Genomic DNA, 26,347 nt, shown 5'->3' with positions numbered 1-26,347 from the left:
AACCAAATACTACACTCTCATTGACCTCCTTACAAAAACACCTCGTTTGGTGAGCAAAAAAAAAAACAACGAAGAACCAAAAAAAACGGCAAGAAGAGAAGACAGATTTTGGGCCCAGTTATTCCTCTCGCTTTGCCGCAATCCTCTCTGGTGAAACACATATCGGTGCTCCTATCACCATACCACGAGCCTATCAGCACTGAATCACTCGCAGCCGATCGTTTGCCGGGGCTGGCATGAATAAAGGTCACACACTGGTAGAACATTATACAAGCAACAGTAAAGCAACAGTAAAGTAATAGACACTGCACATATCTGACATCTGTATTCAGGCAACAGGAGTCTTAGGCAGGGCAGAGAATGCAGGAGAGCTGCTTAGCTGACAGGAGGAGGAGAGAATGCAGGAGGTTTGTGTGTGCTGGAGGCTAAATGTGTCTAGGCAAAGAGGCCTGTGTCAGTTTGAGTTCTTATGAGCGAGGGCATGCTTATTGTGATACTGCCTAAGACAGCTTGAGGCTAAGAGGCAGATCGTGTTAGAGAGCCTTGGCTAACTGGAGTCGAGAGGAATAGGGGGAGTTAGTAGCAGGATACAGAATGTAACCTAATGTGGAAAGGGGAATGACTCCACTATCATCATGACGTTGGTTGTAGTTACAGACAGACGCCTCAGCATCTGTACTCCAACAGACAGACCTTCTGTGTGTGTGTGTGTGTGTGTGTGTGTGTGTGTGTGTGTGTGTGTGTATGTGTGTACATGTGAGCATGCATGTGTGTGTGTGTATGTAAATGAGTTAACAGCTGAGCTGTAGAGCAGCACAGCAGCTCTCCCTGCAATGTGTACCAGTTGGAACTGCTGTCTGGTGAATCCAATCCCCCGTATCCTCTCTCTCTCAGCTGTGCCTATCTCAGCCTAATCAAATCCCCAGAGCACCAGGTGTGCCCCGGGCAGGTTAATCTAATGCCAGGTGTGCCCATCTCAGCTGAATTAGATCATGCTACATTAGGCGCAAGACAGATCCAGATATGTCATCTTCTCTCTGGGAGCGACACTGGGCGAGGGAGTGAGGGAGGGAGGGCAAAAAAAGTGAGTGCGACAGAAAAAAGGGGTTGATTGTCAGTGTCAGGTCAATTTCATGAGCCACTTCACTTCCATTCCCTTGGAGAGGTTAGTGAGGTGAAAAGAATGGAGCATTCCAGCCATCGATCAGGTGGGGAGGGGAAGGAGAGAGAGCAGATCGACTGCAGTGTAATGCTATGAGTGTGTGTGTGTGTGTGTGTGTGTGTGTGAGTGCACACGTCTTCATAGGGTTAATAACTTCAGCTCTGTGAGTTTGACAGATTTTCTCAGATTTGCTCTGTGATGTTCAACAGCTTCAACTTGGAGAAGACGGCATCCATTTAGGGAGCGACGAAAACGACCCCAGAGGTTCATGTTCTCTCTCGTTCTGACTTCCTCTTCCACCCACACGTCAATGTCACCCATCGCTCTCCTTTCACCATTGATTATACAGTATGTCTATCTCTGTTTTTACCCCCATGTCACTCAGCCTATTCTATAAATGGGACCTTTATAATAATGAGTCATCCTCACCCTCCACAAACTGAGGGCATCATGTGACAGCCATTCACCAGGAGAGAGGCTTTGCGTGCATCCTCCCCACGGAGCAGACGGCTGTCTAACACACAGGGGGCAACAAGCAGCTGGTACACAATATGGTAGAGGGGGTACCAGCCAAGAGGGAGGATCAACCAGCAAAAATACCAATGACTGTTCCATTACATGAAGGAGAAAAGATGGAGGACAAGACAGACAGACAGACAGACAGACAGACAGACAGACAGACAGAGACAGACAGAGATAGACAGAGACAGACAGACAGACAGAGATAGACAGAGACAGACAGACAGAGATAGACAGAGACAGACAGACAGAGACAGACAGACAGAGACAGACAGACAGACAGACAGACAGACAGACTCAGGAAGAGGGCAAATGGTAACTTCCACTTGTGAAGGTTAGTGAGTTATTGTTGTTGCTCCAGTAAGAGCCAGTGTTTAAGGGCTCATCAAGTTTACTCCGCCATCTTGATATCATTAATGGAGTCAAAAGAACACCCCAGACAGGTACGCCACTAAAGTCTCACAAGAGAAACTCTTTCAACCTGCCAAAATCTCTGTATCTCATGAGCTTTCGTCAGACTGTGCAGTTTCTTCAGACTACCGGTATTACTCCTTGTCCACATACGCACGCACACCACGCACTCACACACACACATAAACACACACCACGCACGCACGCACACACACACATAAACACACACCAATTATTATTTGACTCCACAAACAGACCCCCTGGGAAGAGAGCTGGGAAAAGGCCCAGGGAACGCCCCCTCACTCCGTCTACTCCCTCCATCTATCCCCTCGCTTAATGAGGACAGACAGACTGCTGTGAAGAAGGGATGAGGTCAGGGGAGGATGTGGGCAGGAAAAGGACAGAGAGAACAAAGATGGAGAGAAGGAGGATAAAAAGGAAGAGAGGGGCTCCTTGGGGTGATAATAGGCAGCTCTGTCACAGTAATGGCTAATGAAATGCCACACCAAGTTTCAGAGCTCGTTTCATTCTTCTTTTCCTTCGTTGAGTCTGACACATACACCTTAAACTGTCTTTAAAAATGGGTAGCGGAAAAGGACATTCATACCATGTGACCGTCTGGGGAATGGATCAGTGTGTCGATACAAAGCTGGCTAAAACGATTGACAGAGGACATGACAGAGACTTGACATCGAATGGCTGTTTTGGACATTGTCCTGGGACCGTTGTTCTAAGAGAAACTATGGTCGATCTGAATCAGCACGGGGTCACATAACGACCCCGGCCAAAAACAGACCACCAGATCAACTGTGGACCGGGACCTGCGCTTATTAAGTTTAGCCATTCACGGCACATTAACACAACTGATCCCCCGCCTATGCAAGATTAGAATAATTTATCATTGATCAAGAATCAAATTGCCCCACTCTATTTGGACTCTATTTCTATTACTATTTCTATTTCTTCCACTCTATTTCTGCCAGTGGCTGTGAGTCTTGAGGTCATTGTAGGATACAGTGTCCAATTCAATCACAAAGCCAGCCTGCCCCCCTGGGATCCAGAGAGCCAATGAAAGGTGGATGTAGAAGTGAGAATCAATGAATACACAGCAGTTTATTAAACTAGCATTTTACGCTCTGGTATGATATCGACGGACAAACGGGAGCACGGTATTAAGTTAGGCTGGCTGCTCATTCGACAGGAGCCCGGGAATTGGCAATGCAAAGCACTTCCCACAGAGAACTGTTAAAAAAAAAATATAGACTCCATTTTATGGTATCAACTATTGGTTTGACTGAACAATAACTCGAAAATGGAGTCCAAGGAGACAAACCAAGCGAAGGCAAACAACAGAACGTCAAATAAAAGACTGCTGGCTGTGCCAAAGGGTTCAGGGGCAAGGACAAGGTTGAAGAGAATAAAAGCAGCCTAGGACTACATTTGGAACGACAGTGGGGAAGGATGAGAGAAAGAGAAAAAGCGAGAGGGCAAGGTGCATTCCACTCTGTTGTTCCGCCTGTCGTCCCCTCGGCCATGTTGTGGTGAAGGGCGTTTCATGGCGCTTTCTAGACAGGGGGCTTTCTGTCGGCCTGGAGCGTTTTGTCTCCACTGTCAGCACAGAGAGAATTACCTGCAGTCGCAGCGCTGACCTGGACACCGATAAAACACGCTGAGGACAGAGAGAAAGGGGGGACATGGAAAGAAAAGAGAATGACATCTTCGCGGATGTAATTATGGTAATGTCCAGACATGTTATTTTGGTGCGATTTGTTTTTGATTATGTTATTTCTTTCTTTCCTTTGGTTTTCATCTAGAGATGAAATCTGTCGTTCTGCCCCTGAACAGGCAGTTAACCCACTGTTCCTAGGCCGTCATTGAAAATGAGAATTTGTTCTTAACTGACTTGCCTAGTTAAATAAAGGCCAAATAAAAAATAGGAAATGGGTGTGGGAAATTAGCGTGAGCTAGAAACACTAGTGCAATGCGTCGAATGATTGTTTGTTCAATGTGTCTATGTGTTTGTTCTTGTCCCTATCCAAATAAACTAGACAAAATCAGGCATAACGTGAAGAAAGAAGACTGATTGGTTGATTGAATTTCCCCCATTTCTCTGGCAGGCTGCAGTGAGTCAATAATGGCTCCTGCCACCCCTACTGCTGAGTCAACTGATATCGTGTGGATGTGTGTGAGTGTGTCTCACAGTGTGTCTTACGGATTCAGGATGTAGGACACCGCAGACTTTACCCTGTAGCTTACACTTACACAGCTCCTCAAAACCCAACTTCACGCCAGAAATCAAATACTTTGTGTTTTGTCGCAGTACCATTACGGAGGAGTTTAGGGTGTGTGCGCGGGTCACCTCACATGCCCCTTCAGAGTTCCCCCTGCCCCAGTAACACTCCTTTCGCCGGCCCTCCCTCCCTCCCAATTCTATCTCATCCTCCTCATCCTCCTAAACCTCCTATCACATTGTGCATAACCCCCCGGCTCATAATCCTTGTATCATATCCCATTAACCCCCCCCCCCAAAAAAATATATCTGCTAAAGCTCCCATATAATCGCACGCACTACACACACACACACACACACACACACTACACACACACACACACACACACACACACACACACACACACACACACACACACACACACACACACACACACACACACACACACACACACACGCTTATCCTCCACAAAGAGAATAAGAAGGAAGAGGGGATTCATTCTCACTATATTCTCTGATTCTCTGCCCTAGGTCTTTATCCCCAGTCTTTATCCCCAGTAGGAGGCTGGAGGAATCAATGCCCAGGGCTAAAGGAACCCAGCTGACCTCAGAAACAAGTGAGAGGTCGCTCTTAATTAATACAGCTTGGCTACTGCTGGCAGGGTTTAACCCACCATGCCTGGCTCACTGGGAGAAACACAGGGAGAGAGAGTGGGGAAGGGGGAGATTCTACACTATGAGCAGGCCGGAAAAAAATATATTCTAATATGTTCTGACCACACAGTCCACCGAGTCCATCAACGTTTCCATCCCCCGGGGCTGGGAGTAGTGAGTGGGTGGAAGGCCGGATCATTCTCCCACTCTTGAAAAGGATGGAATAAGGACCCGAAACTAAGCCAGTGCCTGAGCTGTTCTCTGGAGAGGTGAGGTACTAGCAGCTATGACAAACAGTAGCATCCACACCCACAGTAAACACGGACACAGTGTAGGAACACACCATCTCTCCCCCTCTGCACCGTGAGCTCCTCCAGTCCGGCACTCTGGCACATCCAATACCTTCCTCTTCCCACCTCCGGCACAACCCATAGCGCACTGCTCTGTCATCATCAAAAACCACTCTGAGAATGAGGATGAGGGCGAGAGAGAGAGAGAGCGAGAGAGAGAGAGAGAGAGAGAGAGAGAGAGAGAGAGAGAGAGAGAGAGAGAGGGACAAGGGGAGAGCACGCACAAAGTGCTAAACGAGCAATAAAGTTGACAGCAGAGAGAGGCCATTCATCTTGCCGCCAGAGAAGAGGCTCCAGAGTTAAGACGCTGGCTAGCACCGTATTTACACCATCTATCAGAGGACAACACACACAGTACATCACTACAACCATAACAGAGCACTATGTGGACAACAGTGGAGGCTGCGGAGGGGAGGACGGCTCCTAATAATGGCTGGAACGGAGCAAATGGAACGGCATCAAACACACGAGAACCACGTTTGATGTATTTGACACGATTCCACTCATTCTGGCAGGCAGGAGGGAGGGATCGTGTCACTGGCAGGGCTGGGACAGGAGGGACTGAAGCCCAGGCAGCAGGAGTTGTCCCCCAGGTCCCCCCTCACCTGTCTGTGACCCCAACTAGACAGACACACACACCCAACCTAAACCAACCTCGGCTTCAACCTCTCCTTGGCCCTACTGAGGAAGAGTCCTGACAGCAGACATACATGGACAGGCATATGTGCAAGGATGGATGCTGGCACAGATGCATGAATGCACACAGACACATAGTCTTGCTCTGATTGGGTGCCACAGAAAGTGAGCTCACAGAGAGAGAGAGAGAGAGAGAGAGAGAGAGAGAGAGAGAGAGAGAGAGAGACAGAGGGAGAGAGAGATATTTCGCCTGAAGCCAGCACTAGGGAATGACGACAGACGCGACGCCCTGTCTGCTCACGTCTACTATCTGTCACAGATAACACACACACACACACACACACACACACACACACACACACACACACACACACACACACACACACACACACACACACACACACACACACACACACACACACACACACACACACACACACACACAATCCTCATAGACAGACACCAGACACTCTGTCTGCAAGCGCGTCCTATCAGACAATGCCCCATAGCCAGCGAGCTCATACACACACATAATATATACAGTGCCTTGCGAAAGTATTCGGCCCCCTTGAACTTTGCGACCTTTTGCCACATTTCAGGCTTCAAACATAAAGATATAAAACTGTATTTTTTTGTGAAGAATCAACAACAAGTGGGACACAATCATGAAGTGGAACGACATTTATTGGATATTTCAAACTTTTTTAACAAATTGCAAAATGCAAAATTATTCAGCCCCTTTACTTTCAGTGCAGCAAACGCTCTCCAGAAGTTCAGTGAGGATCTCTGAATGATCCAATGTTGACCTAAATGACTAATGATGATAAATACAATCCACCTGTGTGTAATCAAGTCTCCGTATAAATGCACCTGCACTGTGAGTCTCAGAGGTCCGTTAAAAGCGCAGAGCATCATGAAGAACAAGGAACACACCAGGCAGGTCCGAGATACTGTTGTGAAGAAGTTTAAAGCCGGATTTGGATACAAAAAGATTTCCCAAGCTTTAAACATCCCAAGGAGCACTGTGCAAGCGATAATATTGAAATGGAAGGAGTATCAGACCACTGCAAATCTACCAAGACCTGGCCGTCCCTCTAAACTTTCAGCTCATACAAGGAGAAGACTGATCAGAGATGCAGCCAAGAGGCCCATGATCACTCTGGATGAACTGAAGAGATCTACAGCTGAGGTGGGAGACTCTGTCCATAGGACAACAATCAGTCGTATATTGCACAAATCTGGCCTTTATGGAAGAGTGGCAAGAAGAAAGCCATTTCTTAAAGATATCCATAAAAAGTGTTGTTTAAAGTTTGCCACAAGCCACCTGGGAGACACACCAAACATGTGGAAGAAGGTGCTCTGGTCAGATGAAACCAAAATTGAACTTTTTGGCAACAATGCAAAACGTTATGTTTGGCGTAAAAGCAACACAGCTGAACACACCATCCCCACTGTCAAACATGGTGGTGGCAGCATCATGGTTTGGGCCTGCTTTTCTTCAGCGGGGACAGGGAAGATGGTTAAAATTGATGGGAAGATGGATGGAGCCAAATACAGGACCATTCTGGAAAAAAACCTGATGGAGTCTGCAAAAGACCTGAGACTGGGACGGAGATTTGTCTTCCAACAAGACAATCCTCCAAAACATAAAGCAAAATCTACAATGGAATGGTTCAAAAATAAACATATCCAGGTGTTAGAATGGCCAAGTCAAAGTTCAGACCTGAATCCAATCGAGAATCTGTGGAAAGAACTGAAAACTGCTGTTCACAAATGCTCTCCATCCAACCTCACTGAGCTCGAGCTGTTTTGCAAGGAGGAATGGGAAAAAATTTCAGTCTCTCGATGTGCAAAACTGACAGAGACATACCCCAAGCGACTTACAGCTGTAATCGCAGAAAAAGGTGGCGCTACAAAGTATTAACTTAAGGGGGCTGAATAATTTTGCACGCCCAATTTTTCAGTTTTTGATTTGTTAAAAAAGTTTGAAATATCCAATAAATGTCGTTCCACTTCATGATTGTGTCCCACTTGTTGTTGATTCTTCACAAAAAAATACAGTTTTATATCTTTATGTTTGAAGCCTGAAATGTGGCAAAAGGTCACAAAGTTCAAGGGGGCCAAATACTTTCGCAAGGCACTGTATATACACATTACACACACACACATTACATACACATACTAACAGGGAGAAAATGGAGCCTTTATCTAGTTGGAGGATAAGAGGACTATTGACTAGGGAGATTGCTAGAGGCTGGCAGGCATGCACACTCCAGCCTATCACTGGACATAGTGTATAAAACCCCACATATCCTAAACCAACAAACACACACAATAAAAAAATAACACACAACAACTTCATAATCCCATGCAAACCCATTTATGACCGATAAAAGAGTATCCTCTTCCCGTCCTGATACTTCAGGGTGTTTTTGGACATGGAGTCTGGGCTGCATTGGGAGCTGATAACCATCATTAACCCTTGCAGTGAAAGCACACACACACACAGATCGCCATCTGAACCCTTTCGGTCCCGTGAAAACACACCCTCGGGTCATTACCAGCAGAGGGGTGTGGGAAAGTGACACAGGTAGGGGCCAGGTTACAGACACTAACCCTGTGTTCTAAACGGCCCGATATTCCCTGTGTAGTGCACTACTTTTGACCAAGGCATTTGCTTGTGTGCCAAGGCATCATCGCAGTTTTGTACTTCTTAGTCTTTTGTGATCATCCATAACTTGAACCCTGTCATAACATCATTTTGCAGCACACAATCACGTTTACATTTTACAATCTAGAGATGTTTTCTGTCAGAAGAAACCCACAGGTGACACACTCTTAGAAAGAAAACGGTTCCAAAAGGATTCTTCGGCTGTCCCCATAGGAGAACCTTGTTTAGTTCCAGGTAGAACCCCTTCTGCTTCCAGGTAGAACTCTTTGGGTTCCATGTAGAACCGTCTGTGTAAAGGGTTCTACATGGAACTCAGAAGGGATCTACCTGGAACCAAAAAATGGTTCTAACCTGGAACCAAAAAGGGTTCTCCTATGGGGGACAGACGAATAACCCTTGTAGGTTCTAGATTGCACCTTTTTCTTTCTATTGGTGTACGAGAGAAGGGAGATTGAATTTCAACCCAATAAAACGCTCCCTAGCACAAAAGTACAGTCAGTGAAATGTAGCCGTGTTCTTCATTTGGAACCAGTGATATTTGCTTTCCAGGGCTGCGGGTGTTTTTTTTTTTCCCCATCTCTCTCTCTCCATCAAGACGGGATCCGTTTATCTCGCAACCACCAGACTTTTGAATTGTCTAAGAGAGGATTTTAAAGTCAATTGAGTCCTTCCGACATTTTTTGTTGTTGCCCTCAGCAAGCTGTACTACTTTCTAGAAGAAAACACAAGTCACTTAGCAGTCAGAGCCCTAAACGCACGTACGCACACGCACACACACACACACACACACACACACGGTCTGTTTGAATACACCCATTCTGTCTAAAGAGTTCCTGTTCTGAAGAGTTATACAGTAGCTCACATAATCTGAGCAAATACTAATCTGATGAGCAGTTTCATCCTGGGATCTGGCTTGCCTTTTCACTCGACTGCCTGATTTGCATTTCTACTTAAGCACGGTAACAGATCTTAGAGCACACAAAGCATCCATTGAGACAATAAGCCAGCCTTAATAAATACAGAGGTGGTGTTTATTAAAGCTGCTCAAATCTACTGCTGACCCCTTGAGATGTGGATTCTGCTGCTACTGCAAAATGAACAGTTTGGCCTGACCAAGCCGAGGGAAGGCGGTGGTGGTGGTGGGGGGGGGGGCAATGCAGTTAGAAATAGGATAGCAATAACTGGAACAGAAAGGGATGTAGAAAAGAGAGAAAAAGAGAGGGAGGTCACAGAGGGAGGTAGCGCTGGAAAGAGCTTTGATGCTACATTATCTTTTCACCCTTGCTGTGCTGCCCCAGGTTGTGCTCTCCCCTCAACACAAGAGGCTCATCGTAATGGCTGGAACGGAGTAAATGGAACGGCATGAAAACACCTGGAAACTGTGAGCTTGATGTATTTGATATCATTCCACTGATTCCGCAACGATCAATACCACCAGCCTGTTCAACCTATTATGGTGCCAGCGACCTCCTGTCCCCCTCAACAGACACACACTGCATGTGACACACACACACACACCACACACACCGCCTGCAACATACACACACATGCGTACACACGTGCACCACCCCATTAACATACAGTCGTGGGGTAACTACGCAGATGTCTAGGGAACACTGCACCTCAGAATCTGTGCCACAGTCACTGTCAAACTATCAGCCCTTTTCTCTCCCCATTCAACTCAATGAATACCATCTGCCAAGCCATGGACAGAAAACAGAACAGCCCACAGACCTTACAGAGAGACTGGCGCCTTGAGGGTGTGGGTTTATGTTTATGTGTGTGTGTGTGTGTGTGTGTGTGTGTGTGTGTGTGTGTGTGTGTGTGTGTGTGTGTGTGTGTGTGTGTGTGTGTGTGTGTGTGTGTGTGTGTGTGTGTGTGTGTGTGTGTGTGTGTCTGAATTTGGACGTTTGCACACAGGGCTTAATCTCTGACTCAGTGTCTAATTTCTAACACAACCCAGAGTCTTTTGGTCAAGCCCTAGTCCAAATTGGAGCCAGGCCAGGTCAATGTCTGGGGGAGTACAGGACCCTGCTCCCTCCTCCCTCTTCACCCACACCCTCCACAAACCCCCCACACAGCCCATCACAAGGCTGTCGGCATGACCGTCTCCACAAAAAGAATATATTCGTTCTCCTTATATCTAACAAACAGAAATGATCATCTACAGGTTGTGGCACCACTGAAGAAAAACAAAATACACATTTTATTCACCGAAGCCCTTCAGGCAAATTAAGAGGAAAAAGAGCAGTTGCTGCCATCTAACAGACTCGATTTTCGATTTTAACTTAATGCGCCATAACCTTGCAGTCTGCCTGCAACGCTTTCTGGGGACTTTAAATCATTAGGTTGTTGAGTTTTTTTGTAATTGCCTTGGTGAAGTGAGGAATTCTAACAAAGTGGTAGGCAGGCCTCAACTCCCAGGATCTCCTTAACAACACTCCTGTGAATAAACATCAAAGACAAAACAGCTGTCAGCAAGAGACTGTGGGAGAGAGAGAAAGAGTGAGGAAGGGCTTACACTATCTGTGTGTGTGTGTGTGTGTGTGTGTGTGTGTGTGTGTGTGTGTGTGTGTGTGTGTGTGTGTGTGTGTGTGTGTGTGTGTGTGTGTGTGTGTGTGTGTGTGTGTGTGTGTGTGTGTGTGTGTGTGTGTGTGTTGAATGCCTCTTAACTGTATCATCTTTTACTGGACTAAATATAAACACAGAGGACGAGCGGAGCCACAGAGAGCTCATGGGAGGAAGACAATAGCCTGTCCCTGACATCATCCACATACACACTTTTTATGTTACACACATTCTATGTTGTAGGTACATAGCTATATTGACTAAAATGTCAACAAATTGTGTCTCTCAGAGAGAGAGAGAAATACAGAGAGAGAAATATAGAGAAAAAGAGAGAGAGAAAGAGAGAGAGAGCAAGAGAGAAATATAGAGAGAAATATAGAGAGAGAAATAGAGAGAGATATATATACAGTGCCTTGCGAAAGTATTCGGCCCCCTTGAACTTTGCGACCTTTTGCCACATTTCAGGCTTCAAACATAAAGATATAAAACTGTATTTTTTGTGAAGAATCAACAACAAGTGTGACACAATCATGAAGTGGAACGACATTTATTGGATATTTCAAACTTTAACAAATCAAAAACTGAAAAATTGGGCGTGCAAAATTATTCAGCCCATTTACTTTCAGTGCAGCAAACTCTCTCCAGAAGTTCAGTGAGGATCTCTGAATGATCCAATGTTGACCTAAATGACTAATGATGATAAATACAATCCACCTGTGTGTAATCAAGTCTCCCTATAAATGCACCTGCACTGTGATAGTCTCAGAGGTCCGTTAAAAGCGCAGAGAGCATCATGAAGAACAAGGAACACACCAGGCAGGTCCGACAAAAAGATTTCCCAAGCTTTAAACATCCCAAGGAGCACGGTGCAAGCGATAATATTGAAATGGAAGGAGTATCAGACCACTGCAAATCTACCAAGACCTGGCCGTCCCTCTAAACTTTCAGCTCATACAAGGAGAAGACTGATCAGAGATGCAGCCAAGAGGCCCATGATCACTCTGGATGAACTGCAGAGATCTACAGCTGAGGTGGGAGACTCTGTCCATACGACAACAATCTTATAGTATATATTGCACAAATCTGGCCTTTATGGAAGAGTGGCAAGAAGAAAGCCATTTCTTAAAGATATCCATAAAAAGTGTCGTTTAAAGTTTGCCACAAGCCACCTGGGAGACACACCAAACATGTGGAAGAAGGTGCTCTGGTCAGATGAAACCAAAATTGAACTTTTTGGCAACAATGCAAAACGTTATGTTTGGCGTAAAAGCAACACAGCTGAACACACCATCCCCACTGTCAAACATGGTGGTGGCAGCATCATGGTTTGGGCCTGCTTTTCTTCAGCAGGGACAGGGAAGATGGTTAAAATTGATGGGAAGATGGATGGAGCCAAATACAGGACCATTCTGGAAGAAAACCTGATGGAGTCTGCAAAAGACCTGAGACTGGGGCGGAGATTTGTCTTCCAACAAGACAATGATCCAAAACATAAAGCAAAATCTACAATGGAATGGTTCAAAAATAAACATATCCAGGTGTTAGAATGGCCAAGTCAAAGTCCAGACCTGAATCCAATCGAGAATCTGTGGAAAGAACTGAAAACTGCTGTTCACAAATGCTCTCCATCCAACCTCACTGAGCTCGAGCTGTTTTGCAAGGAGGAATGGGAAAAAATTTCAGTCTCTCGATAAACTGATAGAGACATACCCCAAGCGACTTACAGCTGTAATCGCAGCAAAAGGTGGCGCTACAAAGTATTAACTTAAGGGGGCTGAATAATTTTGCACGCCCAATTGTTCCGTTTTTGATTTGTTAAAAAAGTTTGAAATATCCAATAAATGTCGTTCCACTTCATGATTGTGTCCCACTTGTTGTTGATTCTTCACAAAAAAATACAGTTTTATATCTTTATGTTTGAAGCCTGAAATGTGGCAAAAGGTCGCAAAGTTCAAGGGGGCCGAATACTTTCGCAAGGCACTGTATATATATACTGTATATAGAGAGAAATAGAGAGCAATAGAGAGCAGGTCTGGTCATGCCTGGGGGTTTGGGGCTGTCTGGGGCAACATCCCTCAGCTAGACAAGGCCAGCCAGACTGGTGAGTAATGGTAAAGGGCAGGGTACTGAGGGCATACCTTAAGATATAAATGTCTAGACTTTAGAGATACAGTATAGTTAGTGTTTTCCCAACATCTCAATCTCCATGGGCCGGTATGACACGAATATCTATCCATCACAAGGACAAGGACAATCACACAACCAGTAGTACCACGACAGGAAAACACTCAGCCACACACACGCAGTCAGCCACACACACATCCGCGTGCAGATAGACATGCACACACACACTTCCTTGGAGACAAATTGAGAGCCCGTGAGCCAAAGAGCAGCAGAGGAAATGTAATGAGGCCAGATTAGCATCAGAACAGTTGATGCTAATCACAGGAAACGCGCCTCAACACATTCCCACGGCACATCACACACACACAAACAGCAGGAGGGTAGAAGTCAACGTTCTAGTGATCAACAAAAAAACATTACCTGTCAGTCCATCTCTATTCCCTGAGGTGTGCTGCTGACCGCATGGTGCAAGACTCTTCAGCGACTGCTAATGAGCTTTGAACATCTCTGATGCAAGAGCTAAAAATACATTATTACAAAAAACGACTCGCATTTTGGAAAATATTGGAAGCTGTCAAAGAATAGAGCTGAGTGGAACGTTGCATGTGCCTCATGGGTGATCCTTGGACGTTCGGACCTCTGAATGTAGCCAACGGCTAAAGTTCCACTGACTAGTTTCCAGTCAAACAGAGAATGAAACATTGGCATTAGCAGGGTGAAAGAGACAGAGGCAGAGACAGAGACAGAGAAGAAAGGTAATCATATCTCACCAGCGAGTGGACCAGCCCCAAATCCCAGCATTGTTGGCAGACAAAGACCGTGTTAAGCATACGGATGAGGGAGGGAGGTGACCGCTGTACGGGCGTTGTGGGCCGTCAGATCTGTCTGGCTCATGTGGAGACCAGGAAGTCAATCTGGAGCCACAGAACCAGACCTGACTTCTTTCTCTCTTTTTTTCTCCACACTCTTTTATAAAGAGTTGTTTAGAGGCTGGGAGCCGGAGAAGGTCAGTGTGTGAGAGATCACAGGACAGAATTTACAGAGTGATGACACTCCTACAGAGGCTAATCTGTGTTGCTCTATAGGGGGATCCCAGTGGGGGGGCTCTCTAGATGGTCAATGGGAGGCATGTTATCCATTGTCTCTAAATGGATACTCGCACAGCACGCCCTTGTTACAACACAATGTGTTTACAAACCGCTCAACGTTACTGACTGAAAGTCAATATTCAAAGTATCTCTGCTGATGAGACACATACACTCAAATCACCAGAAATATGCCCTCTCATAGACATACACACTCTCCGATCTTGCTGGCAGGCCGACGTGTGACAACACAGGGTGGATGTGTCTAAAAATGGAGACCTTAAGAGATGTCAGGAGAGGTGTGATGTCACTGACTGCTTCTAAGTGCAGAGAGAGAGAGAGAGAGAGAGGCTGAGGACATATTTTCCACAGGTTGTGTTTCTCTCAGCAGAGCAGCAGTGCAGAGAGGAGTAGCAGGTCTGGAAAAGCAGGTTTGAGCTCCACAACATAACAGATGATGAGGAAACTAACTCACATATGGTGTAAATGAGTCTACATCACCTCCCTCGACCTCTACAGACTCCACTTGGCCCTGATAAATACTACGTCCAATGGAGAATTTAAGCACTTGTCCTCTTGGAAGGAAATATCTGTTGTAAACGCATCTAAATACTTCAATGCACAGAATGGCATATCAAAACCTTTACCCTCTACACACCACCAGCCAACACATAGCCTCCCCATTCTGCTGACATGTACGTTTAATGCGAACACATTGTGATTTCAGTGTGAACTTCATGTGAACTGCAGATAACACACCAGACTGTAGATCTGCTGTCACATTTTCTAGCAGATGACAAGGTGGTAGGGGCACTATGAGTATGGCGCCGCCCTTGTGGTTGTGATTAGAAGGTACAATTTGAGGCAGACACACACACACGCAGCATAGCTCCCTGTTAAAATAAAGGTTAAACACACACACACACACACACACACACACACACACACACACACACACACACACACACACACACACACACACACACACACACACACACACACTAGAGAGACAGAAGGAAACAGAGATCGGGGGAGTATCAAAAATGATACTGAAAACAAAAACCTTGTACACGCAATTACCTGAAACGATGGGCTGAACTCACCTCTTCTCTGCATAAAAGGCTATAGTTAAAAGACATTCAGGGAGGCGCGTGCAAAAAAATGACATTCAGACAGACAGGCAGACAGACAGACATTCAGACAGACAGGCAGGGAGCTGTGAACAATGCAGAAAGGAATCTGGGAATACACGGCCGAGGTGAAAAGATGAGAGACGAAGGTTGTAAGAAAGAAAAGGGCGTGGAGTACATTCACAGCACAAAGACACACACACACACACACATCTCTGTGTCAACAGGATAAATGATTCAAGTTTAGCCTGATCCTCTATAAATGCTTCAGAGCTCTCAGGAGATCCACTCTTCAAGTCCGTTGAGTGAGAGAACACAGGATGTAAGAATGAACCAGGCTCAGAGTACAACTGCTGTCCCTCTGGGCTGATATATGTGCTGAGAGTACCTAAGCCCTGATTCAGGAACAGTATTTTTCCTCTAGTTTCCCCGTGGGGGTTGAGCTAGGACACAGATCCTGGATCAGCAGTTTGGAACAAATCATACCGGTATCATAGTAAACGGTGGCAGTGAGAGGGTTGAGCCAGTAACCCGAAAGGTCGCTGGTTCAAATACCTGAGCTGACAAAGTGACAAATCTGCCGATGTGCCCTTGAGCAAGGCACTTAACCCTCATTTGCTCCAGGGGCGCAGTACTACTACTGGCTTACCATGTAAAACAACACATTTCACTGCACCTCTCTGGTGTATGTGACAATACAACGTTATATATATTTATGGAGGAACTGGAGGAAAATCACATAACATTACTGCATCTCCAGCAACGTTGTATATATTTATGGGGGAACTGGAGGAAAATCACATAACATTACTGCATCTCCAGCAACGTTGTATATATTTATGGGGGAACTGGAGGAAAATCACATAACATTACTGCATCTCCAGCAACGTTGTATATATTTATGGGGGAACTGGAGGAAAATCACATAACATTACTGCATCTCCAGCAACGTTGTATATATTTATGGGGGAACTGGAGGAAAATCACATAACATTACTGCATCTCCAGCAACGTTCCGCTGGAAACACTTTTCCGGACATCCGCTGTCAGAGAGACTGGACAGGGAATCTGTTGAACTGTGGGACAGTGACAGTCTCTGGGAACTGGGTACTGTTCTGCCATCCATCAACAAAGGCATACTAGTGGTACAGGCCCGGGGTCAAATGGAGAGAGTGTCAGGAAGAGAGAGAGAGAGAGAGAGAGAGAGAGAGAGAGAGGTGAGAGTGCGGAGCGGTCCCTGTCAGCTCACTTTCGGGTGGCAAGCAGACAGAGCAAGTGCTCCATCAGGCGGGCAGGCTCCCCAGACAACCCACCCCCAAACAGGGTCACCATCTCAGCCTGGCCAGGCCTCATCCATCAGCCCAGACAGCTGTCCCATTAGCACCGCCTCAGCCTCAGACACAGAGACGCACAGAGGACACATGGCGACGCGGCACACCGGGGGAGCACACAGGACATGCACACAGACACCGGGGGGGCTCTCACTCTTACTCACAGACTCACTAATCCACACACTCACAAACACTAAATGTTCCTTTCCCCACCCGAAAAAAAACCCCACACCCATTTAAACTACGCAAACTTCTTCTGCTTGCCTCTCTGAAGAGAAATGATGTGCATTCACACTTAATTGAGCCGTGATGACGTTATCCATTCGTATGTGAAAATGTTTTCCATTTTACAGTAGCACAATCCCCTTTTCCCTTAAAAATACTTCTGAGTTAGTCTGCACCCGCAGATGCACTGTACACTCCTCAGCTGACGTGGGAAAAGCTAGTCATACTACACATAGGGAAACAGACACGCTGCAGCATGGTCGCTCCGTCCCTGGCCTTGCAGTGCGTCTCGGTGTGGGCCGGCTGCGGCCCGCCACCATGGAGGACTGAAGTTACTGAAATCAAAACAAATCAATGAAGCCCAGACCCAGGGGAGGTGAGTGGAGGAGGGGAGCCTTTTGCTCCAAATTACAGCATGAAAAAAAGAAAACGCTGTGGATGTGATGTGGAATAAAACAAGAGGCAACACAGCTCTGCCTGCCAGTAGGCCTGACCACACAGTAGCAGACACGAGAGAGAGCTAGTGAGGAGGGGATGAGGGACAGAGATGGAGAGAGAGAAAGAGAGGGTAGAGAAAGAGTGAGTGCAAGGAGTGAAATGCTGGAAGCATTGACACAATTGTTACCCACACAGAGAGGGCGCGACAAGTGGATATAGCAAGAGGGACACACACACGTGCAGAGAGAGAGAGAGAGAGAGAGAGAGAGAGAGAGAGACAGGACAGGACAGGACAGGACAGGACAAAATAAAAACCCTCCAACCCAAAAAGGCAAGTGGTGTTGATGGTATCCTTAATGAAATGATCAAATAAACAGACAACAAATTCCAATTGGCTATACTAAAACTCTTTAACATCATCCTTAGCTCTGGCATCTTCCCCAATATTTGGAACCAAGGACTGATCACCCCAATCCACAAAAGTGGAGACAGATTTGACCCCAATAACTACCGTGGGATATGTGTCAACAGCAACCTTGGGAAAATCCTCTGCATTATCATTAACAGCAGACTCGTACATTTCCTCAATGAAAACAATGTACTGCGCAAATGTCAAATTGGCTTTTTACCAAATTACCGTACAACAGACCATGTATTCACCCTGCACACCCTAACTGACAACCAAACAAACCAAAACAAAGGCAAATTCTTCTCATGCTTTGTTGATTTCAAAAAAGCCTTCGACTCAATTTGGCATGAGGGTCTGCTATACAAATTGATGGAAAGTGGTGTTGGGGGTAAAACACACAACATTATAAAATCCATGTACAAAAACAACAAGTGTGCGGTTAAAATAGGCAAAAAACACACAGATTTCTTCCCACAGGGCCGTGGGGTGAGACAGGGATGCAGCTTAAGCCCCACCCTCTTCAACATATATATCAACGAATTGGTGCGGGCACTAGAAAAGTCTGCAGCACCCGGCCTCACCCTACTAGAATCTGAAGTCAAATGTCTACTGTTTGCTGATGATCTGGTGCTTCTGTCACCAACCAAGGATGGCCTACAGCAGCACCTAGATATTCTGCACAGATTCTGCCAGACGTGGGCCCTGACAGTAAATCTCAGTAAGACCAAAATAATGGTGTTCCAAAAAAGGTCCAGTCACCAGGACCACAAATACAAATCTAGACACCATTGCCCTAGAGCACACAAAAAACTATACATACCTTGGCCTAAACATCAGCGCCACAGGTAACTTCCACAAAGCTGTGAACGATCTGAGATACAAGGCAAGAAGGGCATTTTATGCCATCAAAAGGAACATAAAATTCAACATACCAATTAGGATCTGGCTAAAAATATTTGAATCAGTCATAGAGCCCATTGCCCTTTATGGTTGTGAGGTCTGAGATTTCACAAAAAGGGACAAACACCAAATTGAGACTCTGCATGCAGAATTCTGCAAAAATATCCTCCGTGTACAACTTAGAACACCAAATAATGCATGCAGAGCAGAATTAGGCCGATACCCACTAATTATCAAAATCCAGAGAAGAGACATTAAATTCTACAACCAGCTAAAAGGAGGCGATTCCCAAACCTTCCATAACAAAGCCATCACCTACAGAGAGAGGAACCTGGTGAAGAGTCTCCTAAGCAAGCTGGTCCTGGGGCTCTGTTCACAAACACAAACACACCCCACAGAGCCCCAGGACAGCAGCACAATTAGACCCAAGCAAATCATGAGAAAACAAAAAGATAATTACTAGACACATTGGTAAGAATTAACAAAAAAACAGAGAAAACTAGAATGCTATTTGGCCCTAAACAGAGAGTACACAGTAGCAGAATACCCGACCACTGTGACTGACCTAAACTTAAGGAAAGCTTTGACTATGTACAGACTCAGTGAACATAGCCTTGCTATTGAGAAAGGCCGCCGTAGGCAGACATGGCTCTCAAGAGAAGACAGGCTATGTGCACACTGCCCACAAAATGAGGTGGAAACTGAGCTGCACTTCCTAACCTCCTGCCCAATGTATGACCATATTAAAGACACATATTTCCCTCAGATTACACAGATCCACAAAGAATTGGTAAACAAACCATATTTTGAAAAACTCCCATATCTACTGGGTGAAATACCACAGTGTGCCATCACAGCAGCAATATTTGTGACCTGTTGCCACAAGAAAAAGGCAACCAGTGAAGAACAAACACCATTGTAAATACAACCCATATTTATGCTTATTTAGTTTCCCTTGTGTACTTTAACCATTTGCACATTCTTACAACACTGTATAAGTAGATAAAATGGCATTTGTAATGTCTTTATTATTTTGAAACATCTGTATGTTAAATGTTTACTGTTAATTTTTATTGTTTATTTCACTTTTGTATATTATCTACCTCACTTGCTTTGGCAATGTTAACACGTTTCTCATGTCAATAAAGCCCCTTGAATTGAGAGAGAGAGATGTTTCCCATGCCAATAAAGCCCCTAAAATTGAATTGAAATGAGAGAGAGAGAGAGAGAGAGAGAGAGAGAGAGAGAGAGAGAGAGAGAGAGAGAGAGAGAGAGAGAGAGAGATGGGGGGGGGGGTCTGGATAGGCTCAGCTAGTCGAGGGCAGAGAAGGGAAAGACAGGGTCCTATGGCAGAGAGCTGGACGCTCTATCGGCTCAGCAGACAGACAGACAGGCAGGTAGGCAGGCCACTACACTCTGTAATTTATAGAAGTGGAATGCGGCAGCCAGCCCCTGGTGCTAATTACAGGCCCTCTCTTTCTCCTTCCCTCACTCTCTCTCTCTTTCTGCTGTCAGAGTGGGGCTGGGCCCTGGCTGCCTGCTGGAGACTGAGCCAGAGCCAACCAACCAGAACCAGACTACTCCCACAATGCCCTGCTCTCTCCCAGCCCCAGTCCCCAGATACAGCAGCAGCAGCAACAGTGAACAGCAAGTCAACTAGTCTCCACTGGAAACATACTGCACAAACACTGTCGGTCAGTCTACAGTATATCTCTGTATGTCCGTCCTCAAGTGGCTGGCAGTCTATTTTAATGTTGATCATATCTGTGCATGCATGTGAAAGGGTTGGTGTGGTAGCTCATATTGGGGGTGAAGGGGTGTTGTATTCAAACAGACGACTTTCATATCAGGAAGGGGAAGGGGGCACTTTATGGCAAAACAATTATCCGCATCCATCTATCATCCTACTCTATGCATCCCCATCGTTCTCAACGTCCATCCATCTCCCTCTGTCTCCAGGTGCTGGTTACTGCCACACATACACCCCGCCTCGCCTGGTTCACTAACTACTTCTCAGATAGAGTTCAGTGTGTCAAATTGGAGGGCCTGTTGTCCGGACCTCTGGGAGTCTCTATGGGGGTGCCACAGGGTTAAATTCTCGGGCCGACTCTTTTCTCTGTATACATCAATGATGTCGCTCTTGCTGCTGGTGATTCTCTGATCCACCTCTATGCAGACGATACCATTCTGTATACTTATGGCCCTTCTTTGGACACTGTGTTAACTAACCTCCAGACGAGCTTCAATGCCATACAACACTCCTTCCGTGGCCTCCAACTGCTCTTAAATGCAAGTAAAACTAAATGCATGCTCTTCAACCAATCGCTGCCAGGACCTGCCCGCCCGTCCAGCATCACTACTCTGGACGGTTCTGACTTAGAATATGTGGACAACTACAGATACCTAGGTGTCTGGTTAGATTGTAAACTCTCCTTCCAGACTCACATTAAGCATCTCCAATCCAAAATTAAATCTAGAAATCGACTTCCTATTTCGCAACAAAACCTCCTTCACTCATGCTGCCAAACATACCCTCGTAAATCTGACTATCCTACCTATCCTTGACTTCGGAGATGTAATTTACAAAATAGCCTCCAACACTCTACTCAGCAAATTGGATGCAGTCTATCACAGTGCCATCCATTTTGTCACCAAAGCCCCATATAGTACCCACCACTGCGACCTGTACGCTCTCGTTGGCTGGCCCTCACTTCATATTCGTCGCCAAACCTACTGGCTCCAGGTCATCTATAAGTCTTTGCTAGGTAAATCCCCCCCTTATCTCAGCTCACTGGTCACCATAGCAACACCCACCCGTAGCACGCGCTCCAGCAGGTATATTTCACTGGTCACCCCCAAAGCCAATTCCTCCTTTGGCCGCCTTTCCCTTTCCTTCCAGTTCTCTGCTGCCAATGACTGGAACAAATTGCAAAGATCACTGAAGCTGGAGACTCATATCTTCCTCTCTAACTTTAAGCACAGCTGTCAGAGCAGCTCACAGATCACTGCACCTGTACATAGCCCATCTGTAAACAGCCCATCCAACTACCTCATCCCCATACTGTTATTTATTTTTTTGGTCCTTTGCACCCCAGTATCTCTACTTGCACATTCATCTTCTGCACATCTATCACTCCAGTGTTTAATTGCTAAATTGTAATTATTTCACCACTATGGGCTATTTATTGCCATATCTCCCTTATCTTACCTCATTTGCACTCACTGTATGTATACTTTTCTATTGTGTTATTGACTGTATGTTTGTTTATTCCATGTGTAACTCTGTGCTGTTGTTTGTGTCACACTGCTTTGCTTTCTCTTGGCCAGGTCGCAGTTGTAAATGAGAACTTGTTCTCAACTGGCCTACCTGGTTAAATAATGGTGAAATAATGTTGTTGTTTTTTTAAATAGTATGCCATGCACTCTAACCTACATGTAAAACACATATCTTAGCTCTTGCACCGCCCTCATTGCACAGCACATCGCTCTGAATGATTTATGTGGTCCTTTACAGTAAATTCTCTCTCTCTCTCTCACACCCACATAGATATTTCCAAAACAACACAAAGAGGAACAGAAAAAGACAATACCTTTTTCTTTCATACCCACACGCATGTCCACACAAACATATTACACAGATAATGTATGTGGAGAAAAAGCAGTCCAAAGCGCCCAGAAAACAGCACAGGCCGTGGTGACATTGACACACAAGTCATTGTTTCCCTTGATGGAAACTGAGTACCCTTCTTCCCCCATAGCAACAGCAGCAGTCTGGCTCCATATTGCCCTTTCTGACTCATTTCACAGTAAGACAGGAGCATATTGATCCTACAGAACGCTACTAAACCCTACTAAGCCATCTCTGCCAGCATACACACCAACACAGACACACAACATGACCACCTCTGCCAAAAGACCAGGGGGGGGCAAACATGGACCGTTGGAGTGGGAGGACAGCACAGATGTGCCTCCTTTTTATTCCTGCAATCTCCCAGAACCCAATCCAGTATGTGTGTGTGTGTGTGTGTGTGTGTGTGTATGTGTGTGTGCATGCGTGCGTGCGTGCGTGTGCGTGTGTGTGTGTATGTGTGTTCAGAGGGAGCTAACTGGCTATACCCAGAGCCCACACTGTCTGAGTTTATTTGCATGTTTGACTGTCTGTAATAACAGCAGACAGTAGGAAACAAAGTGATGACATTTCACCGTAAAGTACCGCAGACGTCAATGTAAAATAACCCCCTGAACCACTGGCCCTGGACCTGCCACACTCTAATATACACACACCCAGCTCTGTTAAACACCAACGAGCGGCCCATGATGGTAGCGCCGGCGCCGGCAGAGAGAGACAGAAAGAGAGAGGGAGGTGAGGCAGAGTGAAGGGTGAAGGGTTGCGGTTACATGAATCAATGAACACGGACCTGTCCATTCCACAGTCGTTGAGAACCCTGAGTGAAAGAGTGAATGTAGGCAGGTCCACAGTCATAGATGTATCCAAAGAAGATTTGTGACTGCCGTACTCGTACCGTCCTCACACTGTTCAGTATGGCAGGGAGGAGATATTGGTGGGGGTGTGGGTGAGGCTATAGGCTAACGTCGTGTTATATCCACTGGCCTGCCTATCATCCCTCCTCGTTTTTTTTTTAGAGCGGGACAAAGTATTGACGCCCACTTGAAGACATCGCCGGTTGGCATGCAATTTGTGCCAGGCAGCCAAGGCCTGGAATTGGCTAGAATCATTCAGTGTACGGCAGCTGGGAGAGAAAGTGCTCTTTGTCTCTGCGGCAGCGCTGCTAACGGTGAATTGCCTTGAATTATCTCCTAATTGTCGATCTTCTCTAAATCAAACTATTATTTAGTGTGGTTCCAATAGAGCTGGGGTCATACCGGGTTAGCGTTGGAAAAAACTGTCTGTCTCTATACCTGACAGCTGAGCCACGCACACATGCACACACGCGCACACAAACAAATCATAAGCAGTACAGTAGGATATACAAAAATGGTAATATAATCATGTCTCCGCATCATTCATAACACATCAATAATCACTCTCCCTGCGGGAGTTCAGCTATGATGCAAACAAACCCCGACAGCGACCCGCTGTGTGTGTTACAACAAACAGCTGTGTGCGCACAGAGACAAGGCACGGTCCCTGGAACCTCGCATAGGACGCAAGTCAACTCTGCAAGGCCATTTGACAAGGCCATGTCTGACATGTTGCCTCTCATCTCCACAGCTTCTCATAGAAATATACTGCATGATTTCTATTTTCCTATAACATACATGGTCATTGTTCATGCGCGCCACACGCAGTCGCAATACAACGTTTACACCCACTAAGCCTATAGAACAATCGAAAGAGAATCGTTTGATTTTCCGGCCACAGGTTAATGAGTTTTCATACTGTCATCTATATCACAAAGCGGTTTACCAAAGATCACTACTGCAGGAAACATCCACTGTGGACCTCACTCGTGCCAGAGATTTAGCATTCTGTTGAACAGATTTATCAAGCTAATTTATTTTGCGCTCTGGATGACTTGTTTATGACCAGCGAGATAAGAGCAGACACGGTTTCATTAGCTGGGTGAAACATGCTCGTTGATCTGCAAGAGAAAAATACAACTAAAGGTACTATTTCAATTTAATTAGGCTAATTGTCTTGGGATTTACAAGGTGCCAGGCAATTCCACATTGAGTTGTTATTACACCTTTAGTGGAATTTGCTAAATGTCACCAATCTAGATAGGCCTACTTTAAGTATTTTTTCCCCCATTAAACATAAAATATTATAACAGGCCCCAACATTTTGTTAATTTCACATGTAGGCTACAGTAATTCAATCTGAATTATTTAGATCTGTTATAAATTAATTTCATTGATGCAATACCCCTCATTATTTCATATAAATATACACCTATAATGTGTGTAAAATATTCATGTGACATATCTCTTTCTCTCTCTCTCTCTCCGCACACGTTTTTTTTTATTTTTTACATTGCTTACTGCCAATCGCCCACTCTCAATCAATAGGTCTTATCCGATGTAGAGAATATAAACTATCAGCCCAAAGCCATACCCGTCAACTATTTATGCTATAAATGTATATAGCCAATAGTTAAAAATAGCCATATAATCTTGAATATGCTAAGAGGAAAATCCAGTTAGTCTTATTACATGTAGCTTAGGCAAAAGTATTTGGGGTTTATGCAGTCTACAATTGGCGATTTGAGATGGATAATGGTAAAAAAAATATATATATATAAAAAATACAAATACATTTACAATAACAAGCATACTTTTCCAAAATAAATCCCTCCATATGCATAATTAAAACAAGCTGCTATACTTTCTAGTTGCAGTAGGCTTTAAAACAAAATAGCATTATAGAATCATCTAATATCATCCATGTTGCAAGCAATGCAACTTAGTAAAAGCAACACCTCAAAACAATTGCTCAATATACACATAATGTACACCGTGTTATACACACAATGTACACCATGTTCATCGATTTAACGCTCCAAAACATTTACCTGGGTGACGAAGTCCTGAAGGGGCGCGGCGGTCGGTGCTGAGCGGCTCCGCTTGTGACCTTCAGGCAGGATGGGTAGAAGCCACAACTATCGAACTGAATTGGTAATAAATGCAACCTACGCCACCTGACAATAATTCCATGAATCGACGTAGAATAGGCTGCCTTCTGGCTGTGTGGTTTTATTTGTGACGAACGCGCCGAGGTGATTCGCTCTTCACGGAGAACTGGCGGCGATCTCTTCTGTCCAGTCCGGCTGGCGCTGCTCAGAGCTGTACCAATGACTGTATAGGGCTGTACGGAGCGGATCAGAGCCGCCAACAAAATAGACACAATTTCAGCCAGCCACGTTTCAGCAGCCACCCTTTTACCGTAAAACTCCAAGAGCTGTGCACATATCATTTATTCATACTTTCCAATTGGGTACTCATTCACAGTGAGAGCAGCATTTTACCATATTTGATACATCTTTCTCGGAAATGCAAAGATTTTAAGCATCTTCAAATATTTAACATGTAGCCTACTCTGCGTGTTTCGATATAGGCCTACCAAGTTCGTGGTGTGTGCTGTGTGCTCTGTGCAAATTTAGCACAACAAATGTATCATATAGTTTACAAGATATTAAGTCGGAGTATTACCTGTCACAAAGTGGTGAGATGAACCCGAATATAAAAAGTGATGTATTTGCATTGACTTTATGCACCAATGATATCACCAGCAGTCCTCTATTCACATTTTACTAAGCAAGTCAGTTAAGAACAAATTCTTATTTTCAAGGCAGCCAAGGAACAGTGGGTTAACTGCCTTGTTCAGGGGTATAACAAAATATTTTTACCTTGTCGGCTCAGGGATTCGATCTTGCAACCTTCCGGTTACTAGTCCAACGCTCTAACCACTAGGCTACCTGCCTATGTAGTTTAAAGGCTGACTGTTTCACCATCTATCACACGTCGTATCCTTACTCAAATATCA

General features: G+C 45.3%; 1 protein-coding gene across 1 annotated transcript in view; it reads right to left on the bottom strand.

The window, feature by feature from the left end:
* The window catches only part of LOC110526241 (docking protein 4-like), a 50,848-nt gene extending 25,164 nt beyond the window's left edge, over window positions 1-25,684 (bottom strand). Inside the window, exon 1 of the mRNA XM_036980596.1 lies at window positions 25,377-25,684. The gene's annotated coding sequence lies outside the window, so the exon portion shown is untranslated. The remainder of the gene's footprint in view (window positions 1-25,376) is intronic.
* Window positions 25,685-26,347: the final 663 nt, after the last annotated feature.

This window comes from Oncorhynchus mykiss, chromosome 6 (genome assembly GCF_013265735.2).
Source record: "Oncorhynchus mykiss isolate Arlee chromosome 6, USDA_OmykA_1.1, whole genome shotgun sequence".
Classification (NCBI taxonomy): domain Eukaryota; kingdom Metazoa; phylum Chordata; class Actinopteri; order Salmoniformes; family Salmonidae; genus Oncorhynchus; species Oncorhynchus mykiss.
The sequence above is the reverse complement of the archived record's forward strand: the minus strand, read 5'-3'. Positions and strand labels throughout refer to the sequence as shown.